A 21,911-nucleotide genomic window follows, 5' to 3' on the forward strand; every position below is an offset into this window, starting at 1 on the left:
CGGGGCAGACCGTGTGGTGGGCAGACACCGGCTGCCAATGCAAACAGGTTACAGGCCCCTGGGGTCCCTGCCAACACAAACACACACACACACATGCCTGCCCCCACGCACACATACTGTACACACACCTTTGCGGCAGCCCTAACGCACGCACCAACAGACACCAGCCAGCCCGCACGCGCACGCAAACTTGCACACCAGCCTGGTCACGCACACACACGCCCACGCACACACACACAGGCGCGCACAAACTCGCACGCCAGCTTGCACACACGTATGCGCACGCACACATGCTCGCCAGCCCGTACGCACACACAACCATGCACATGCACACATACACACACACGTGCCATCCTGCACACTCACACATGCACACAGCTGAGTAAAGTGTATTCTCTGTGGCTGTGCCTGGGCTCGCATGAGATCAGAAGGACAAAGAATGAAGGACTTCTTTGGGATAAAAAAGAAGAAGAGAGAGAAGACAGGGACCACTAAAGGAATGAAAGAGCCGATGGAGAAAAGTGTGCCATGCAAAACAGTGGAACGCTCTGGAAGAATAATTCCTAGTTGTCCCGATTCATTTTGTGCATTGCTGCTTTTTGTAATTCACCATGAAAAGAGACAAAGAGACAGAGAAAAAGAGAAGATGACAAATGACAAACTACAGAGAGAGAGAGAGAGAGAGAGAGAGAGAGAGAGAGAGAGAGAGAGAGAAAGAGAGAGAAAGAGAGGGAGTGAGGGAGTGAGGGAGTGAGGGAGTGAGGGAGTGAGAGCGGGAGCGATGTTTTCGAGTGACTGGAGCTTGAAAACAGCAATTGATAGTTAGAGCGCTGCGTGCCAACCCTCCATTTCTGTGTGCCGAGGCAGCGACCGCAGCGCACTGCTCCATAGCGCCACACCCCCCTCAGGACAGCACAGACGGAGAGAGAGACAGAGAGAGAGAGAGAGAGAGAGAGAGAGAGAGAGAGAGAGAGAGAGAGAGATGGAGAGGCAGACAGAAACGGAGACAGAGCGAGAGAGACAGACAGAGAGAGTGAGCGAGTGAGACAGACATAGAGACAGAGACACAGAGACAGAGAGAGAGAGAGAGAGACACAGAGAGAGAGAGAGAGAGAGACACAGAGAGAGAGAGTGATAGAGAAAGAGAGAAAGAGACACTAATACACTGAGAGAGAGACAGAGAGAGACAGAAAGAGAGAGACAGAGACAGAAAAACCCACAGTTAGACGGACATGCCTAGAGGACAGGCTAAAGAGAGACACATAAAGCACAAAATAGAGGGGCAGTCAGGGACAGTTAGGCACAGTAAAAGACAGTATAAGGTTTTAGAGACTAATAAGACAAGAGTAAAAGAGAGAGGGAAGACTGTGAGAGATAAAGAGAGAAGGGAATAGGGTGGCAAAGGAGTCTAGGGTGAGAAGGGGAACAAAACATGGGCGGGCAGAGAGGGTTCTTCTGGCCTGCATGTCCACGGCGCAGAGAGACACAAAATCTGGCCACAGCTAATGTGTGCCCCATACCACCCTAAGACTGCCCCGCCCAGTCCGGGGAGAACAGGGCAATCACACAGACAGACATACAGACAGGGGCAGTGAAACAGAGAGACAGTGAAACAGAGAGACCGAGAGACAGAGAGACAGAGAGACAGACAGGGGGAGAGCGAGACAGGGAGAGAGCGAAACAGGGAGAGAGAAGATGAGAGAAGCAGGGAGGACGATAGAGACAAGAAAACGGTTCCAGTGACAAAGACAGAGACAGAGACCGAGACCGAGACAGAGGGAGGAAGAGAGATAAAACACTGGAAAGATTGATGACAGACCAGGGAAAATGAGGAATCCAAACAAAGATTGGTGGAGTATGTGTGTGTGTGGGGTGGGGGGGGGACGAGAATAGAAGGCTTGGGGAGGAGAAACATAGTTACTGGTATGAGAGACAACACATGTGAACAGCAGATGACAACATTGCATAAACAGACATGAGCGGGGAAAAAATAGAGAAGAGAGAAGAAAATGGGGAAAATGTACAAACACAACTTAGAGTTGAAAGACAGAAAAAAGGAGGAAGGGAAAAGGCAAATGAGAGATGCAGGAGAGGAGAGGGGAAAGACTGAATCAGAGTGTGCAGGGGAGGAAAACACAGAACTAAGCAGACAGACTGCAGACAACACAGATGACGAATGATGACAATGATGGCATGGAGGAAGAATAGAAAAAAAACGGACTGAACTAGTGTTTCTCAACCGGGGCGGTGCAGCCCCCCCAGGATACAACCCCCCCAGGAGACGGACAGAGATTCTTTAAGTATATAGAGATATGCCAATGTAATAGGTTGCTATGGGCACCTAACATGACCAGGTTCCGGTCTGCCTAAAGGGTCATAATACTCCTAGCATTGAATAGAACAGTCCTTAGGTCTGCCTAGGTCTGCCTAAAGGGGGATTTCCCCCCCTCCCCCTTGCAATAATAGAACCCGGAAACAATGGGCCAATGGAACCTCCCTCTCTCTACTCTCTCTGAGACGGATACAGCTGTGATGAGGCTAAGGGGGCGTTTGTTTAAAAAAAGATTGAGAACCGCTGGACTAAACGGACTGCAGACTGCAGAAAACACAGATAATGAATGATGACTGCACGATGGCATGGAGGAAGAAAAGAAAAAAGAAAAAAAAGAGGAAAAGGGAAAAAAAAGAATAGGACAAATATGTATGTATGTATGTATGAATGCATGGCCTGGTCTGGTCTGGTCTGTGTGAGCCACACACTGGAGCCACAATGGGCCTCCTCACCACATTTTATATATTTAACTGCTGGGATCCACACAGAGGAAGGACCAGGCCCAGGGACCCACCAGGGCTGCACTGAGGCCAAAGATGACTCGGGCATTTTTGTGTAGCCTCGCGACGCCATCCTCTGTACTCCACCCAAAGATTTTGGCTCCGCACATCGTCTGGCAAAATCCTCGAGCTCGGTTCTCTCAGTGTTTCGCCAATCAGCAAACAGTTGAGAGTGGTGACGTAGAACTCACCCGCGAGCTCCGTTACTGATTGGTTAAGGTAACTATATTCACACTTTGGTTTTGTTATTTGTATGTTTTTGCGACGCTATAACGTAACAGGCATGCTAATAAACCACAACATGGGTTTTAATTTGAGTTTGGAACTTCAATTAATTTAAATGATAGAGTAAGATCAGACCATCTCCCATCGTCCACGGAGACGGATTCCTCATGGCTTTTGCCAGACTGATTGACGGAGTCAACAGTCGGCTATTCGCCCAGGCTAATTTTTGTGCTGCACCACCTCTAAATTGTTAGCCTGGGAAATCCCATGCTGCATAGCACAGTCATTCCGGTCTGAAAGAAAGCATGGATTCTATCCCTCAGCGAGGGTTCCAGATCTTGGACTCCAATCCGAGAACAGGGTGGAAAGGCCGTTGACTGCAATTTGTTTGAGTAGATACAACTGACACGGCCCTACCGTGGCTGATGTGGTAGGGCACACGTTTACCACTCCCCTGACCCGGGTTCGATTCCCAGTCCGGGCCTTTTGCCGGTCCCTCCCCATCTCTCTCTCCCAGCTCACTTCCTGTCTCTCCTTCACTATCCTGTCTCACAAAAAACAATAAAGGCTGAAAAGCCCCCCCAAAAAAACTTAACAAAAAACAACTGACACAATTGGCTAAGGGTTATGTACAGTATATGCCAAATGACTCATTTGTGACGCCCAATAAACGGCCATGGGCAATCGTACACCACACCTTTTCTACGAGAAATTGCATACGGTATGTAGCCTCCAGACTTTCACTTGCGAGATCGCCTGGTGTTAAGCTGGCAACTAAATTGTGGGCCAGTCTATAAGAAAATACAGGAAAACCAACAGCATTTGCCCTTGAGGACTGTCAGCCCACTGCTGCCCAACAAAAGGCATAGTGTGGTAACTATGCCAACATTGAAATGGAGAAAAAGTTCTTGCATTGGCATTAGGTTGGATATTTTAGTTCCTGCAAATTTTACATAGGAATATCTCTGTAACGGGGCACATTTGGACCATAAGGCTTTGGCACAAGATAAAGGAGGTGCAATGAAAGACCATTGTCAGCCTTAACTCAATTTTGACTGCACTTTGCCTTTGTAAGGCAGTATACAAAAACACAAGAAATCCAACAGCATCTGCCCCACAGGACTGTCAGCCCACTGGGATAAGTTTTTATCCAATATCTTTGCTGATGAAAATGACAAAAAATACAGTGATTACTTACTTTACATTTGATATTGAAAGGGAAAAGCCCCCAAAAAGCTGCTCGAAACCCAACAAAAACAACACAGGTTTAACAAACAACACAGCCTATTTTGAAAACAAAAGCCCTTCCATTGGTATAACAAACAAAACTAGAGCCCTCCCATAGGCGTAATTAACAACAACTTCTTAACAAACAAGACAAAACTATCAAAACTGGGGAATACCCTGTATGCCAGATTACCAGTCCAGCCCATAGGCCAGGCCACCACCACCGCAGCGGACCATGAGTAGCCCCAGCGGGGCCCTCCACTGGCGGGTCGGATGGAGAGTGTGGCCCCGAGGGTGTGCCCGCCGGACATGGAGGAAAAGCCACCACTGTCGTCTTGGCCACAGCCACGGCCACAGGGGCCTCGCAGGACTAGACTACTGGGGCTACTGGTCAGTGTTGCCAGATGTGTCTGACCAAATCCCGCCCAAAAGGTTCTCAAAAAACGCCAAATTGTGCTAAATTCCACCCAAATTCAACAAATGACATTGAATTCTATGGGCCCAAAACGGCTGAAAAAAACGCCAAATGGCCAATTTGTTTCCCGTTTCTACTGGCAGACGCTCATCCAAAGTAGCCCAATTGGGCGGGCACCCGCCCAATCTGGCAACACTGCTACTGGTGGTGCTTCACCCTCTAAAACCAGCAGCCCTGACCAGAAATATGCTCCCAAAGCACACAATGACACACATTACACACACATGAAGTCACACATAAAACCAAATATATACACAGTATATACACACACGTGCACACACAAAACCATACATGCACACAGATGTACAGTGAGTGCAGTACACAAATGCACAAAAGCACACTCAAACACAAACAACCAGCCATATACTTTCACAAAGACATGCATGCATAAAAATACACACACACGCGTGTGCACGCACACACACACACGTACACCCTTCCGACATGCACCCCAGGACGCCACTGATGCTTTTAACAGACATGTTCTTTCCTTTCCTTTCCTTCTCTTCCCTAATCCTATTCCTCCCCCACACCCACACCACCCCCTCCTGACTCCCCTGCTGGCCTCCTGCGGTTCCTTTGGAGGTGTCAAACCAGATGAGGCGGCGAGGGAAAAACGGCTGAGGGCTGTCTGACGTTCCTGGACAGTGTCTCTGTTCATGAGAAGAAGAAGAAGAAGAAGAAGGAGAAGGAGAAGGAGAAGGAGAAGGAGAAGAAGAAGAAGAAGAAGAAGAAGAAGAAGAAGAAGAAGAAGAAGAAGAAGAAGAAGAAGAAGAAGAAGAAGAAGAAGAAGAAGAAGAAGAAGAAGAAGAAGAAGAAGAAGAAGAAGAAGAAGAAGAAGAAGAAGAAGAGAGGGAAGGAGTGGGGAGAACAGCCACAGTAGTGAGAGATGATGATGGAGGAAAAACAAAGACAAGCAGAGGAGTAGAGAGAAAGGATGTTAGGGAAATAAAAGAAAACCTGACAAAAGAGAAAAAGAGATGTGGAGTGGCGGTGAGGTGGGAGGGAGTGGGGTAGGACTCGGACAGGAGAAATAGCTGAGAGAGTGGAAAATGTTTAGCCTTTTTTTATAAAATGTATTTGAATTTATTAGTCCGACTGGACCACCTAGATTGAGTGCACCTTTTCAAGTAAGTGAAACCCTGCGCTGAGACAAATTTCCACCCGTGCTCCTGCGAGAGCAGAAATAAAACCGCACAAATCCATGTCTGCCTTCCAGAACTTTCAGTACACGACTGCGAACAGGGGGGTGGGGAGTGGGGGACAAGAGCTTCCTAATGGATATGCTTTCCAGTTCCCCTTTTTGAGTTGGAGATCAAAAGGCATGGGGAGCATCAAAACACACACTCTCTTTCTCTCCGACACACACACACACAGACACACACACATGTACGCGCACACACATGTACGCACACACACATGTACGCGCACACACATGTACGCACACACACATGTACGCACACACACACACACACACACACACACACACACATGTACGCACACACACACACACACACACACACACACACACACACACACACACACACACACACACACACACACACACACACACACACACACACACACACACACACACACGCACACGCACACGCACACGCACACGCACACAATCTCTCCCTCCCTGACACACATACACCCACGCACTGTATTCTCTCTCGTGGTGTTTAGGGGGCCAGCCTACTCTGCACTGGGACCGGCTCTCCGCACAATACCCACAGATTGGGTTTCTGCAAAGGGATGAGATGTGTGGTGTGGTGTGGTGCGGTCACCATGGCCCCCCTTGTCCCTCCCCAGAGAAGCAGAGCAGGGCAAGGGGACAATGACAGCCCTGTGTATTAGGGGGTCTGGGTCCATAGATGTAGATCAGGGATGGGCAACTGGAGGCCCAGGGGCCACATGTGGCCCGCCTCCTCACTCAGTATGGCCCCTAGACTCACTCACTAAACCCAATTTAATAGTGTGCCAGCATTGCCGTATTTTGCTCTCTCTTTAAAACGTAACATTTTGTCTTGTTTGCTGTTTATCAGGGACATCATGTTAAAATGCCATGGTTTAATAAAGATTCAGGTATAAAATGTACAAAAACAATGTACAGTAGTTAAATTGCGTAGTCATGTGGCCCTCTGATGGTGGCAATGAAAATGATTGACCCTTTTTATCGAGACAGTTGCCCATCCCTGATGTAGATGAAGATGTGGAGCACAGCAGGCAGACAAGTAATGGACAGCAGTATCCCAATCAAAAAACATGCACATCCAGTGACTGGTTTTGGGTGCAGGTTAAAAAAAGTAAATCCAAAATACGCATTAAAAATGGCTTAAATGGGAGTTCATCGGTGTGCGGTTTTTCTTCATTTCTTAAGAAATGGACAGCAGAAATGGGATAAGAGGGAAGAGATGATTGGGGTGGGGGTATGGAGGTGGCAAGGGTGCCAGAACGACTTTTAAAGTGGTGGTGCTTTTTTTTTCTTGATTCGTTATTTCTTAACAATGTTACTGCTGCTGCACACCACTCGTCTTGTCTGCAGTAAACTTAAGGAAGCCTCATTTAGGGAGTCCAACTGCATCACACTCTCTGGCACCTATGGGAGGTGTGGAATTTGAGACATTTCTGAATATCCTGCACAATTGTACATTGTCAACTTTCCTGTATTAAGCTTTCACTGAAATTGATGTTGCATCGCTCAACAAGACTCGTTTAAAGACGGACAGGCGGACATGCATGTAAAATCACAGAGTTGTATGCACATACGGTACAATGAGACTTGTGTCCATGCATGTGGAGCCTAAAGCACCTAGCCTGATTATCATTGACTTTCAAATCTCTTCGAGACTTGGTCTGACCAAGAGCATAACGATTAACATTTCCCAAACGGCATGGTTGACCCGCTTCCCTTGGTTTGCTAATGGTCGTTTGCTTCCTGACAAAGTGGGAGGAGTTCCCGATTTTTCAGGAGCTCAGAAAGTACTGGCATTGCTCTTGACCTGACCAGTAGCAACACTGAAGGTGTTGCGTCACTAGTAGGGCTTTCAGGCCAACCAGAATGGAGCTGGTGTCGGTGCCCGCACCTGTTACGTTCGACACTAAAGTGCTTGTCTGCAAACCGCCCGTGTTCATACCGGGCTCTGAACTTTTTCCGCACGTGACTGTGTTACCCGGATGAACCTGCTAACGGCCACGCTGTCGTCACGGTTCGCAGAGAAACACCTAGTATTTTGCGGTTCGCATTGCGAACCAACTTTCCGGTTTGCAAACGCTAAGATCTGTGGCGTGAACACGACGGTCGGTTCGCGATTAGGTGCGGGAACTGGCACCGGCACGGTTCCCAGTCGGCCTGAGCGCACTATAAGAGGGCGCGGCCTGAGCGCACTATAGGAGGGCGCGGCCTGAGCGCACTATAAGAGGGCGCGGCCTGGCAATAAAGCACCATCACTGGAGTGTTGACTGGTAGGTCGTGACTGTGAGCAGGGCTTGACATTAACTTTTCACCCACCGGTCAGTGTGGCTAGTGGATTTCCCGAGTCACTAGCCATTCAGGTATTTCACTAGTCACAGATTTTATATTGTTTTTTTTTCTCTTTAATCATGATAGTGAAGGCCTACATCTAACCTCAGAAGATGAGGTGCTAAAGCAAGATGAGTGTATAGCTTTCTACATGGAAGTATTATCAAGCAAATGTGTGTTTGTTACTGAGCTTTTTCTTGAACTCAGTAAATACAAACAATTGATACACAAACAAAAACAACAGAATATTTGATACGTATGTCATACCAAGGAATAAGCTGCCAGCCAAATTGGCTAGTGACACTGAAAGTATTACTAGCCACAGCCAACTTTTACCTGGGGACCATTCCATCATTGGCGCTGAATTCAGCGGCGCTTACGCGCAAAAGCGGAGTTTCAACTAACAGCAGCTTAAACTTGAGGCAGACGCCGTTCCACCACTGAGGATCAGCTGCGTCTTGGCTAGTTTCACTTCAGCCGCGCTCATCAAATCTGGTGTTCCGCTCGTGCACGTTGTACATGGGAAGTCCATATCGACGATTGTCGAAAATGCGATCATGTTGTAGACTCGGGCATGCCTTGTCAAATCAAGTCTTTATCAGACATATTAGGCGACCATCTGTAGGTGAGCGGTAACGCAACCGCACTTTGATTGAGAGACCAGCGTTCAATCCCCACCATGCGTAATGACAGATCATAACTCAATTACGGTATCTAAGGGAGAGTCTCGTCCGAACCTCGACTGCCATCATTTCAATGCGCAAAAATAAAATGCTTGCATCATCTAAAGTGTTTTAATTTTATCTTTCAGAAGAATTTATTTTATGATAAAAGGCATAGACTAGGTAAAACGTTGGGCAGAGATAATTGAATCATCATTGCAATGCAAACTCCAAGCGTAGGCCTAGGCATCTGCAAGGTGGTTGTGAAGACGTTTTTTTTTATTGCCTATGCTGAAAATAGCCTAAAGGTCTACATTTAAGGTAGGCCTATTGGTAGACCTATTGCTTGACAGCAAATGAAGCCAGCCACAAAGCGACATCAAAGGAGAGAATAGGCAAACTTATGTTATAAAGTTTTCATTTCTAACATGTCGCCATGCAAGACTCGAACCCGGGACAACCACTTATTACGCAGCGTACCTGCCCACTGTGCCATTCACGTCTTCAGAGCCAAGGTAGGAATTGTCCAAAATCCTCTTAGTAAATCAACACTATAAATGTTTTTTTTAAAAAAAATGTGCTGATTATCAGAAATGCCGCGAAATGAAAGACAATGGTAACTATTGTAGTTTTTACTGGCATTATCACATCATTAAAATAAACTGACTGGTTCGCTTTGATCTCGTAAAATGATGGCGGGAATCAAGCGGAACGTGCCCGTTGTGACAGCTGTTTCCTACAGGTTCATGTTTTGTGCAACACTGATTCATTTAGCCTGGTGTTAAACCTGGGAGCTACCAGGTTAACGTTGGAGCATAAATTACCGTGGCAACTCAGCTGAGTTTCAGGTTAGCAAGGCTGATGGAACGGACACAGACCTGTATTAACCTAGACTGGCAATGGGCGGTTCTAGCCAGTGGCAGCTTTTCGGATTGACCGGGCGCAGCCATCTTTGCCTTTTTCGCGCCCTGTGGGCTCCTCCCACAGACGTAGCCCCGCCTAGTGGAGACTATCGCAGCTGTGTGCCATAGGAATGCATACGATTTCAAACGGTGATTACAACGTTATCAAAGTGGGTTTCAATCATTTTTTGTAAGATTTTGACAAGTCGTAACGTCTAAATTCTCACTCCAATAATGAAATAACCCTCACTACCTCCAAACGTTTTATTAGAGAGCCTGAAGCTGAGCGGTCTTGCCAGATAGGGCGGTTTCCCGCCCAATCGGGGCCGTTGAGGAAGGCGGTCTGTGGGTAAAAATGGACGGAAATAATCAGTGTTATCTGGCAACCCCGAAGCCGACTGTTTTCGTTGCCGCTTATGCAGGTTTGTGGATATTTGTGACACTGAATCGGCCATGCTTACGTGTGTAAAGCTTATTTTATGTACTTAACTCAGATGTAATGACAACTGTGTATATTGGTATGTATATTTCTTAAATAAGCCGTACGTTTTCAGTGAAGCTACCGGTAACTGTGCTATTATTAATACCCCCCCCCCCCCCCCCCCCAAGGACGCTGAAGGTAACCTAGCAACAACACGGCACAGCACATTGCAGCTGTGAAAATAACGAGCCACTTGAGAGCGAGACTTTTCTAGAACATTAATTTATACTAGAGCTATTGTTCTAAAGACGTTACACATGGCCTGGTCAGTGAACCAGTGTTGCAAAAAAAATATTTAAAAAAAAAACCCATCGGTGCATGACGTCATTACGTAATTACGGGAGTCTCCACTAAGATGGCGGACTACGATTCTGAGGCTCTGAGAAATCCGAAAATTTCGAGGGGCATTGCCAGTCTAGGTTAATACAGGTCTGTGTGAACGGATCTCTGTCTAAAAATAGCTTAGTTTACCAACTTGAGCTCGGATTTGGGATTACCGCCGTTGATGGAATGGTCCCCAGCATTTGGCCGGTTGGCAGGTGCTAGTGTCAAGCCCTGAGAGGCGAACTAGTGCAAGACGATCTCGGTTACACATACAGTATACACACAAGAGAACCATGAACCTTGGATTTAGGGCCTACATTAAATACTGCAGGATGTTAAAGTGATACCGTCACATTTTTGGAAATAAGCTTATTTTCCACCTCTCCTTGAGTTAAATGATTGGGTTTTACCTTTCTCCTGTACTTCCTACCGTTCTCTGAGTATGGCAGTACAACGTTTACCTCCAAGCTAGCAGTTAACATTGAGTCCTACACATACACACAAGAGAACCATGAACCATGAACCTTGGGATTTAGGGCCTTACATTAAATACTGCAGGATGTTAAGTCGTGTGCGGCGACTCTATACGCCAATAATATCTGTGCAGTCTGTCCAGTCCATCCGTCTGAAACATCTTTCAGGGCTTTGCACGCGATATTCTGCTGAAGTCTGTTGACCGTGTTAACCCATTCAAGCCTAAGGCACCTGCAAAAAAACGCCTACTAAATGCTTAAAGCCTTTTTGGGGACAAGTATCCTCAGCCTGTAAAACAACTAAATATCTCAGCATCCAAAGCACATAAAAATGTGAAATGAGTTGCATTTAAAAGCGAAGACCCACCTCTTGCATTGGAATGTGTTACTTCAGCTTCAACATACCCACATTCTTAATAAAAAAAAACCCTCAAATCACATGAGCCTGAATACTCCATCTACGATGTCGCTCCAGGTGCCTACATATACGGTACGCAGACTCCAGCATCAATGGGTTCAGTGGTTCTCAACGTTTTTTGAACAAACGCCCCCTTGAACTCATCATAAGCCTCCCAATGCCCCCCCTTATTATTGAAAAATAAAATAGACAAGTGCAACTCAAAAGTAACCAAGCCCCACCCTCATTCAGCTGCATCCTTCTCAACGCCCCCCCCCGGGGCTCCCCAACGCCCCCTGGGGGGCTGTACCGTTCCCCGTTGAGAAACACTAGGTTAAACAGAGATCTAATAGAAAGTCTGTATGAGAGGGAGATCCCCAAGGGTGCCACCATCACACCCACATCCCCACCCCCATATCCTTCCCTTGCCCATCCATCGGTGCCATCATCCCCAAGGGGGGGTCCACAAACAACAGCGTGCCTGTACCAGGGAGCAGTGAGGAGGGAGGGAGGGGGGATGAGGAGGAGAGGAGGGAGGAGGGGAAAGGCAACACCAGGCTCCAGGACTCCAGTCAGAGTGGCCATTGTAAACAGTGAGGCGCTCTCAGGACATCCAACACCGAGGCCAGACCAGAGTCCCCTAGGGCTGAGCGATATGGAAAAAAAAACTATATCACGATGTGGATTACTTTATATCACAATAACGATAACGATATAGATCACGATACAGCACAATTACATACGTTTTCAGTTATTCTCATCATTTGCTCTTTATTTTTTTCATGTCACCTTTCTTTAAAATTGATTTTTTTTACTCTTATTTTTACAGTTACATGAACTTAAAGTGTGCATTGTGACAACATGAAATTTAATGAAATAATATTCAGTTGTATAAAATTGATTAAATTACTATCACAATATAAACAATATAGGAGAAAGGTCACGATATGCACTTTTATACCACGATAACGATATATATCGTCATATTGCCCAGCCCTAGATTCCCCTCTCTCTCACTAATGGGCGCCCAAAAAATGGCCCAAAGAGCCTAAGCATGGCATGCTGCATTTGCATCTGAGTGTGTGTGTGTGTGTGTGTGTGTGTGTGTGTGTGTGTGTGTGTGTGTGTGTGTGTGTGTGTGTGTGTGTGTGTGTGTATGCAAGCGTACCTGGACTGAGCGTCAGAGGAAATTGGGGTAAGAAGAGGGAAATACAGTTGGACATGCTTACGGAAAGTGGGAGAGGGAGAGAAAAAGTGTGTCAAACGTGTATGTGTGTGAGTGTGCGCATGCTCGCGCGCGCGCGCGTGCGTGCGTGTGTGCGACGCGCGCGAGCATGCGTGTGTGTGTTTGTGTGTGTTCACGCTTGTTTAATAGGGCATTTCGGGGTGGAAAAGGCTTTCAGACACTTGTGCAGTGAGAGTGGATCATCTGATACGGCTGGGGCAGGAGGACAGAGGGCCTACTGAGTAGAGGAGGGCAGGAGAGGAGAGAGGAGAGAGAGGCAGGAAAGAGGAGAGGTGGGGAGAGGAGGAGAGAGGAGGGAAGGGGAGAGGAGAGGAGGGCAGGAGAGGAGAGAGGAGAGAGAGGCAGGAAAGAGGAGAGAGAGGTGGGGAGAGGAGGAGAGAGGAGGGAAGGGGAGAGGAGAGGAGGGCTGGGAGAGGAGAAAGGAGAGAGGAGAGAGGAGGCAGGAGCGAGGAGAGAGGAGAGAAGGGGAGAGGAGAGGAGGGCTGGGAGAGAGGAGGAGGAGGGAGGAGAGAGGAGGCAGGAGCGAGGAGAGAGGAGAGAGGAGAGAGGAGAGAGAGGCAAGGAGAGGAGGAGAGAGGAGGGAAGGGGAGAGGAGAGGAGGGGAGAGGAGAGGAGAGAGGAGAGTGGGAGAGAGGAGAGGACCCAGTGAATAGAGAGGAGAGAGGAGAGAGGAGGGCAGGGGAGAGGAGAGAGAGGCAGGGAGAGGAGAAAATGAGAGAGGAGAGCAGGAAAGAGGAGAGAGAGGTGGGGAGAGGAGAGCAGGGAGAGGAGAGAGGAGAGGAGGGCAGGGTAGAGAGGAGAGAAGAGAGGAGAGGAGAAGAGAGGAGAGGAGAGCAGGAGAGAGGAGAGCAGGAGAGAGGAGAGCAGGAGAGAGGAGAGCAGGAGAGAGGAGAGGAGAGCAGGAGAGACGAGAGAGGAGAAGAGAGGAGAGAGAAGAGGAGAGCAGGAGAGGGGAGAGCAGGGAGAGAGGAGAGGAGAACGGGAGAGCAGAGGAGGTCAGGAGAGAGGAGAGGAGAACAGGAGAGCAGAGCAAGGGAGAGCAGAGGAGGTCAGGGGAGGGGAGAGAAAAGGGCAGGGGAGAGCAAAGGAGGGGATAGAGGAGAGGGGGGCTGGAGAGAGGAGAGGAGGACAGAGCAGGGNAGAGAGGAGAGNGGAGGGCAGAGGACAGAGCAGGGNAGAGAGGAGAGNGGAGGGCAGAGGACAGAGCAGGGGAGAGAGGAGAGAGGAGGGCAGAGCAGGGGAGAAGAGAGAGAAGGGCAGAGCAAGGCATGGGTGCCCCACAACATTACACTGTACTACACTACACAAGTCGTCAAGCTGGGGCCCTGGCCTATCCATTAGGTCCAGAGGTGTGTGTGCATTTGTGTGTGCGTGTGTGTGTGTGTGTGCCATGCGTACATGCATGTGTGCATGCGTGAGTGCGTGCGTACATATTTCCTTGTGCGTATGTGTGCACATTGCACATACTTGTGTATGTTTACGCAAAAGAGAACATAGACTCAACTTACAGTATGTGTATGTATTTCTGTGAATGTAAGGCCTGTCTGTGTACACACGACCATGTCCATGTCCATGAATGAGCTCCAGTCACTGATCCGGTGGAAAGTGTGTGTGTGTGTGTGTGGTGAGCAGCTGACAGTAGTGGGAGTGGGAGTGTGGTGAGCAGCTGACAGTAGTGGGAGCCGAGAGAGAGAGAGAGAGAGAGAGAGAGAGAGAGAGAGAGAGAGAGAGAGAGAGAGAGAGAGAGAGAGAGAGAGAGAGAGAGAGAGACAGAGACAGAGACAGAGACAGAGACAGAGACAAAGACAGAGACAGAGACAGAGACAGAGACAGAGACAGAGACAGAGACAGAGAGGGACAGAAAGAGGGAGGGTGCGAGAGAGAGAGAGAGAGAGAGAGAGAGAGAGAGAGAGAGAGAGAGAGAGAGAGAGAGAGACTGTGAGAGAGAGAGAGAGAGGGAGGGAGGTAGCGCAGAGAGAGAGAGAGAGATCTCTACACAGCCAGGCCCTGCTGCTACTGCTACTGCTAAAACACAGGAAGTGACTTTGATGTATATGTGTGTGTGTGTGTGTGTGTGTGTGTGTGTGTGTGTGTGTGTGTGTGTGTGTGTGTGTGTGTGTGTGTGTGTGTGTGTGTCCCAAGAAAAACCACAGTGACATTAACTCCATTAACCCTGTGTAGCCAAACGTCTCAGCACTACACGTTTTCGCTGAACAGCTTTAATTGCGAAAACGATAGCATCTCGTGTGAACTTAGGGGAGCACTTCCCGAAAACACACAACTAGTCCTACAAGCCACCAGTCTGGCTTGAGTGGAGAAGCACAGAGATGTGGAAAAAAGGCCACAAGATTATGCCCACCAGGCCAGCCACAAACAGGATGCAGAGAGCATTTAAGTCCGACTGATCAGAACGAGATAGAGAGAGGCATGCAAATAAGGACGAGGAATGTGCAGAGAGCGAGAGAGAGAGATCCCAGAGGGACCAAGGGATGGATAGATGGATCCGGAAAAAAAGATGAGAAATGGAGGGGTTGTGGATGATGATGATGGAGTGCTGGGAGAGGGGAAGAGGGGAAGAGTGGAGGGTCAGATGAGAAATGGAGGGATGTGGATGAAAGAGGGCTGAGAGAGAGAGAGAGGGATAGAGTGGAGATAAGTTGAGGGGAGGAGTGGAGGGCAGTGTTGCCAGATTGGGCACTTTCCCACCCAATTGGGCTGCCCAGGATGACCGTCTGTAGGTTTTTAAAAAAAAAGTTAAAAAGGGCCTCTGTGTGGGTTGTTCTGCAGATTTATGGCCAACGAAATCAATGGAATTCAAAGTTCAAATTGGGATGGGATTTAGTGCTTCCAGGCGGGCTTTGAGTAATTTTTGGTGGTGGAGCAGGGTCAAGCAGCCTGATGATGTTTTAACATTCTTGGTCCAGCTATGCTGCTATGCAGCCCATGGAGGCCTGGGTAGAAAATAGCTCCGGCAGAACACAGAAGAAAACAGAAAAGTTGCTCCTGGGCCGGGGAGAGGTCCTGAGCCTGAGCCCCCCTGGACCCCCCTCTTAACTTCATAAACACCACAAACACGCAGGGTCAGCGCCAAAACATGCAACGCGTGACGGACGAGCATGTAAGCCCTCCGCATGTCCACATTCCTCAGGGTTTTTTGCTGATAAAAAAGGGATGAGGAAAGAGGAGGGGAGAGGAGGAACGAAGGGATACTTTGTGGGACAAAGCCAGCCAGACATGCTCCTAATAATGGCCAACTCGTGGTGCAACCGTCTGGCAGTGCGAAAGGCAGGAGCAGTCTTCAAAGCCTTTGTAAGCCTCGAACGTCACGGGACAGGACAGGACAGGACGTGAGGGGCACCCCCTCTCCTCTGTCAGCTAGCCCTGCAACCATGTCAGAACTGACCCGTCTGCAAACCCTTGCTCCTAATCAGAGCTAGATTTACGTATATAGACATGGCGACTGCTGTAATCATTCTGCCCCCACCCCACCCCACCCCCACTCCCACCCCCACACCTAAACCTTCTCTCCACAGCCCTACTCTCAATCTTCGATGATCTCTCTTGTACACCCGCCGAAACAACATCTCATTCCATTCCATTGAGGGCAGCTGGCAGCCCCTTGTGCTGTTTCCTAGCATGACAGTGGAATAACAGTAGTAATTTAATGTTCTGGGCGGGCAAGAGGGCGCTGAATAATACACTGCAGTGCAGAGCCCCATTCCTGATCTCGCCTTCCATCTGTAACGGAGGCTAACTAGCACAGAGTTGGCGTGGAACGTTGGTAAACCTCCCTCCGATAGCCTCATACAGTCTCGTGCCGTTGGGCCGAGAGACTAGTCTCTTGGCCCAGCGGTATCGTACTGTGTCTCCCATTGCCGAACCGTTGTAGTTGACGAGGTCGCACGTTCGATCCCCGAGGGGGGTGAACAGGTGCAAGATGACCTCCGTCACAGTGGTGCCGCTGACCCGGGATGGGAGTGAGGTTTAAGGGGGAGAGTGTAACGGAGGCTAACTAGCACAGAGTTGGCGTGGAACGTTGGTAAACCTCCCTCCGATAGCCTCATACAGTCTCGTGCCGTTGGGCCGAGAGACTAGTCTCTTGGCCCAGCGGTATCGTACTGTGTCTCCCATTGCCGAACCGTTGTAGTTGACGAGGTCGCACGTTCGATCCCCGAGGGGGGTGAACAGGTGCAAGATGACCTCCGTCACACATCCACCAGTAGACATACTTTCAGTCATATTTTCCCATAAAAGATAACATGGTCATGTCAAACAGAGTCAACAGAGAGGAAGAATATAAAATGGACGTAAAAGGAAATGACAGATGCTAGAGCAGTGTTGCTCAACCTTTTTTTTAGTCGAGGCACCCTCTCAATTCATGAAAAATTTCAAGGCACCCCAAACCAACAAGCCTAACATGGCATCGCATCCGATAACACACAACCTTAGAAAAGTTACACATTTGGAGACGTCACACAACCTACGTTCGAAGTTGCAGCTTACTGAGGCGACCTAAATTTACTTTATTGTGCGTAAATGGCAGATGAAAGATTCCACTGACTAAGCATTAATTTATTAATTTAGACAAATATGTATTATATTACATAATTAATTTATCAGCCACGGCACCCCGGTTGAGAAACATAGAGCAGTGGTTTTCAAAGTGGGGGCCGGGGACCCCTGGGAGGCCGCGAGGGGATGCCATGGGGCCACGGGAGGTTGGCAGGAAAAATATTATGAAATCAACTTAATTATTTTATTAAAACCAAAAATAAGCTAAACAATCCGAGTGGAATCAGTTTCTTCTTTACAATGTTCATATATGTATTGTGCTTTCTATAGAACTTGAATGGTTTTAGAAATGCAATTTCATCGAGTTGTGAAACCGGTTGCACAGAAAAAAATAGTGTGGCACGACCCATATCAGGGGAGCCTTGACTGGAATCTACCGGTATATGGGGGGCCTTGGCAGGGTAAAGTTTGGGAACCCCTGACATAGAGCATCAGTGACTCGAAGGCACATGCTAACTAACAAGAGGCTAGTAATCCTGTGACTACAGATCAGGAAGACACCAACTGTGTCAGAAAAACCACATCATCAGGGCTGGGATTGAAGAGAGCTTGCTGTCTGCGAGGCTCCGGCCAGCTATAATTCCTCTCACAAAAGGAGAGAGAGAGAGAGGGAGAGGGAGAGGGAGAGAGAGAGAGAGAGAGAGAGAGAGAGAGGGAGAAACAGAGACAGAGACAGAGACAGAGACAGAAGGGGAGAGGGTGAGAAAGAGAAAGAGAAGGAGAAAGAAAGAAAGAAAGAAAGAAAGAAAGAAAGAAAGAAAGAAAGAAAGAAAGACAGAAAAGGAATGAAGAGAGGGACTTGGCCACAGACAGTGATAACACACATCTGTAACCAATGCAAAGCCTTCAACAACATGAGCTGAGACCAATTGACCAAACCACTTTCAATGCCACGACAGTAGGGAAAAAAGGCATACACATGTTCACACAGCGTTTCATCAAAGGATCCCTGGTGCCTTGCAAAAAGACAGGCAATAATTTCATAAGCTCTGTAGTCATCGGTACATCACATGATACATATTTTATCCAACTTCCCATGACATGTTCGCAAAGCTTTACGAAAATGCATGGAATGTCATTACGGATGTTCGAGGCATCAAAGAGCTTGCGGGCATGTTTTTTTTTTCCCCTCTTCTTCCGTCAGCTCTGCCCCTTATAACGTGTTCTCAGAGATACGACTTTGCCTGGCTTTGCCTCGGTCTCCAGCAGTACCACATAGCTTAAATAACTTGACATGAATTTTCCCACAGGAAAGAGGCGGGGGAAACTAACTTACAGCAACTGCTTCCAGCCGTTTCGTTTCGGAAGCCTTATTATTATTTATTTGTTTTTGTTTGTTGTTTTTTTTAACACTAAATGAGCTTGAGAATACGTACGACGACAGATTACACCATGCTACAGTAAGTGGATGCAGATTGCACTAACAAGCTCAAACAAACTTGCTAAAAAGGTCATGTTGTCTATTGTTTCTTTCCTGTGAGCCATTAGATGTCTTCTTCCGTGGTCGTGACCTTTTTCATAAACCACTTCCAACCCTGCTGGCAAACGTGACCATTAAAAGTTGACAAACTCCACCTGAAATTGAAATATTCAACCCGTGTCTTCGGTGGGTTCTCCAAACGAAGCCACTTCCCATGAAAGCACCACACTGGGAGCCATCGGCCATATCCTAATTACCAGTGTACCAGTATGCGGATATTTTTAAATGCGGATATTTTTTTATCCGTTTCCGTAATCCGTATAAAAACTGCATTGTGACAAGTGTGCTTTAGCCCCCCTAAACGGGATATTTTTTTAAACTGAAGTTTTGAAATGTGCATTCTAAAACTCCTCCTCCTCTAACCCAAAACAGCTAGTCATGTTATGCAAACAGTTGTCCTAGTGGGCAGCTGTGGCCTAATGACTAAGGAGGTGGACTTAAGATCAGAAGGTTACACGTTCGAATCCCACCCTTACCACGCCGTACACCTCAATCAACGGCTGAAGAGGCCTTGAGTAAAGCACCTAAGCCCACATTGCTCCAGAGACTGTAACCAATACCCTGCAAAATACCTTTGGATAAAAGCATCAGCTACGTGTGATGTAAAGTAGTATAATATGAGGTTTTAAACCTTATCAATGTAATGGACACAAATTGAAATAAAATGGTCCAAAGTGAGTGAAGATAATTGGCCTGAGGCATGACTGACTGACTACAGTACTTCATGCCAGGGTTTAACCAGTCTTCCTTCAGATTTGTCTTATTAAGGACCATTTTTAACACCTCACTGTCCACTGGTTGGGTCCCAGCCTGTTTCAAAGCCGCCACAGTAGTTCCCCTTCCCAAACAGTCCCACATCACAGGTCTCAATGACTACAGGCCTGTTGCTCTCACCCCTATTCCTGCTAAATGCATGGAGAGACTGGTCATGAAACATATTAAAGCGGCCACTACACCATCACAAGACCCCTTTCAGTTCGCATACAGGGAAAACCGCTCCACAGAGGACGCCATCGCCATTGTGCTTCACACACTCCTGGAACATCTGGAGCAAAAGAACACCTATGCACGTCTCCTCTTTGTGGACTACAGCTCGGCCTTCAATACCATCCGGCCTTACAGTCTTCGTTCCAAAATACACCAGCTGGGACTAAACACCACCTTGTGCAACTGGATTGTGGATTTTCTGACTGATCGCACACAGAGGGTCAGAGTAGGTGATCACATGTCATCCACTATTACCATCAACACCGGCGCGCCCCAAGGATGTGTTCTAAGCCCTCTGCTCTACACCTTATTCCCCCATGACTACGCTGCCTCTTTCTCCTCCAACCTCATTGTCAAGTTCGCTGACGACACCATCGTTCTTGGACTGATTACGAACAACGATGAGACGGACTACAGGAATGAGGTACAACATCTGCCGTCATGGTGTGACAACAATAACCTGGCCCTAAACACCAAAAAGACCAAGAAAGTCATTGTAGACTTTCGGAGGAACAAGACCCCTCACAGACCCCTCTCCATCGGCTCAGAGGTGGTGGAGAGGGTCAACAGCTTTAAATTCCTGGGGGTGACTGTGGCTGATGATCTGTCCTGGGGTACACAGATAGCCTCAGCCGTGGGTAAGGCCCAGCAAAGACTTTACTTCTTGAGGAAGTTAAGAGGCTATCACATCCCCAGACCGCTGCTGGTGAACTTTTATAACTGTGCGATCAGCAGCGTTCTGATGTATGGGTCTTTGGTGTGGTACTCGGGCTCCACAAAAGCAGACCAGCAGGCACTCCAGCGTGTGGTAAAAACAGCACAGAGAATCACTGGGACACCTCTCCCAGAGATAGGTACAATCTACACCACACGCTGTCTACGAAGAGTGCAAAACATCTTGCAAGACTGTCACCACCCTGCTTACCACCTGTTCCAACTGCTTCCCTCGGGCAGAAGATACAGGTCATTACAGGCACGAACTACAAGACTTTCTAATAGCCTGTACCCTGAAGCCATTAGACTGCTTAATTCTAGTGCTCTTACATAGGTCTCTGGTCATGTTGTTCTGTGTTTTTTTTTTTTTCCTTTTAAGGGATGGCACTTAGGCCTACTGTAACATCCTATTGATTTTGTGTATTCATACATGTGTGCATGTGTGCGTGTGTGTGTGTGTGTGTGTGTGTGTGTGTGTGTGTGTGTGTGTGTGTGTGTGTGTGTGTGTGTGTGTGTGTGTGTGTGTGTGTGTGTGTGTGTGTGTGTGTGTGTGTGTGCACCTTAAAAATATCAACAGCACTGGGTTATTAACTTTGAATTGTGGGGAGAGGATCACATTTTTATATTTTACTGTTTTTGATTTACTTGATTAATTTGTTAATACTCATATTATTACTATTATTTACTTTAATTTATTATACTTCATGATATACTTCATGAATTTAAACTTTATTTGACTAGGCCTACTTCTTTTTGGTTACTTCTATAGGCCTTCAAACTACGCAGTGTTGTTGCTCCACCCACAATTTCGTTGACTTCATTGACAATGACAATAAACTCCTTGAATCTTGAATCTTGAAAAAATTATTATTATTTTGGCTTCTTCACCTGCACGTACGTACACTGTGGCACAACAGTAGAGGCGGAGACAGGAAATAAGTAGGAGAGAGAAAGCTGGATAGGCATCTGGGTATGACCTCGGGCATTCATACCAATAATGTGGAGAGTAGACCCACGTCTGAATGTGAGAGATGACGTCAACTTTGTGTATACTACTTTGGAATTCTCATGAACATTCCATCTGTTTGAAGATTGGTCCTGTAAGATGCTAGACAACCTTGATTATGGAACATCTCTGTATCTCTGGCATGCAAATCCATAGTGCCCTCTCTCTCCTACTGCTCTGAAATCCATCCAGGGAGCAAATGATAACTCTAAATGGCTACTCGCTTCAAGTCAAATCCTTGTCAAACTGAACGAAAAGTAGCTGCATTGAAGTAAGAAAGTAAGAAAGAAAAAAAGGACAGTATTCAGTGTGCTGTCTTTTCTGAACTTATAGTAGTGATCAAGTTTTCCTGCCTTACACCTGTACCTGAACAACTGAAGGC

The 21,911-nt window shown here is 47.5% G+C and overlaps 1 protein-coding gene across 1 annotated transcript in view; it reads right to left on the reverse strand.

The window, feature by feature from the left end:
- The window catches only part of pdlim2 (PDZ and LIM domain 2 (mystique)), a 148,070-nt gene that overhangs the window by 64,927 nt on the left and 61,232 nt on the right, over positions 1 to 21,911 (reverse strand). The gene's annotated exons all lie outside the window — the stretch shown is intronic.

Source organism: Engraulis encrasicolus, chromosome 3 (genome assembly GCF_034702125.1).
Source record: "Engraulis encrasicolus isolate BLACKSEA-1 chromosome 3, IST_EnEncr_1.0, whole genome shotgun sequence".
NCBI lineage: Eukaryota > Metazoa > Chordata > Actinopteri > Clupeiformes > Engraulidae > Engraulis > Engraulis encrasicolus.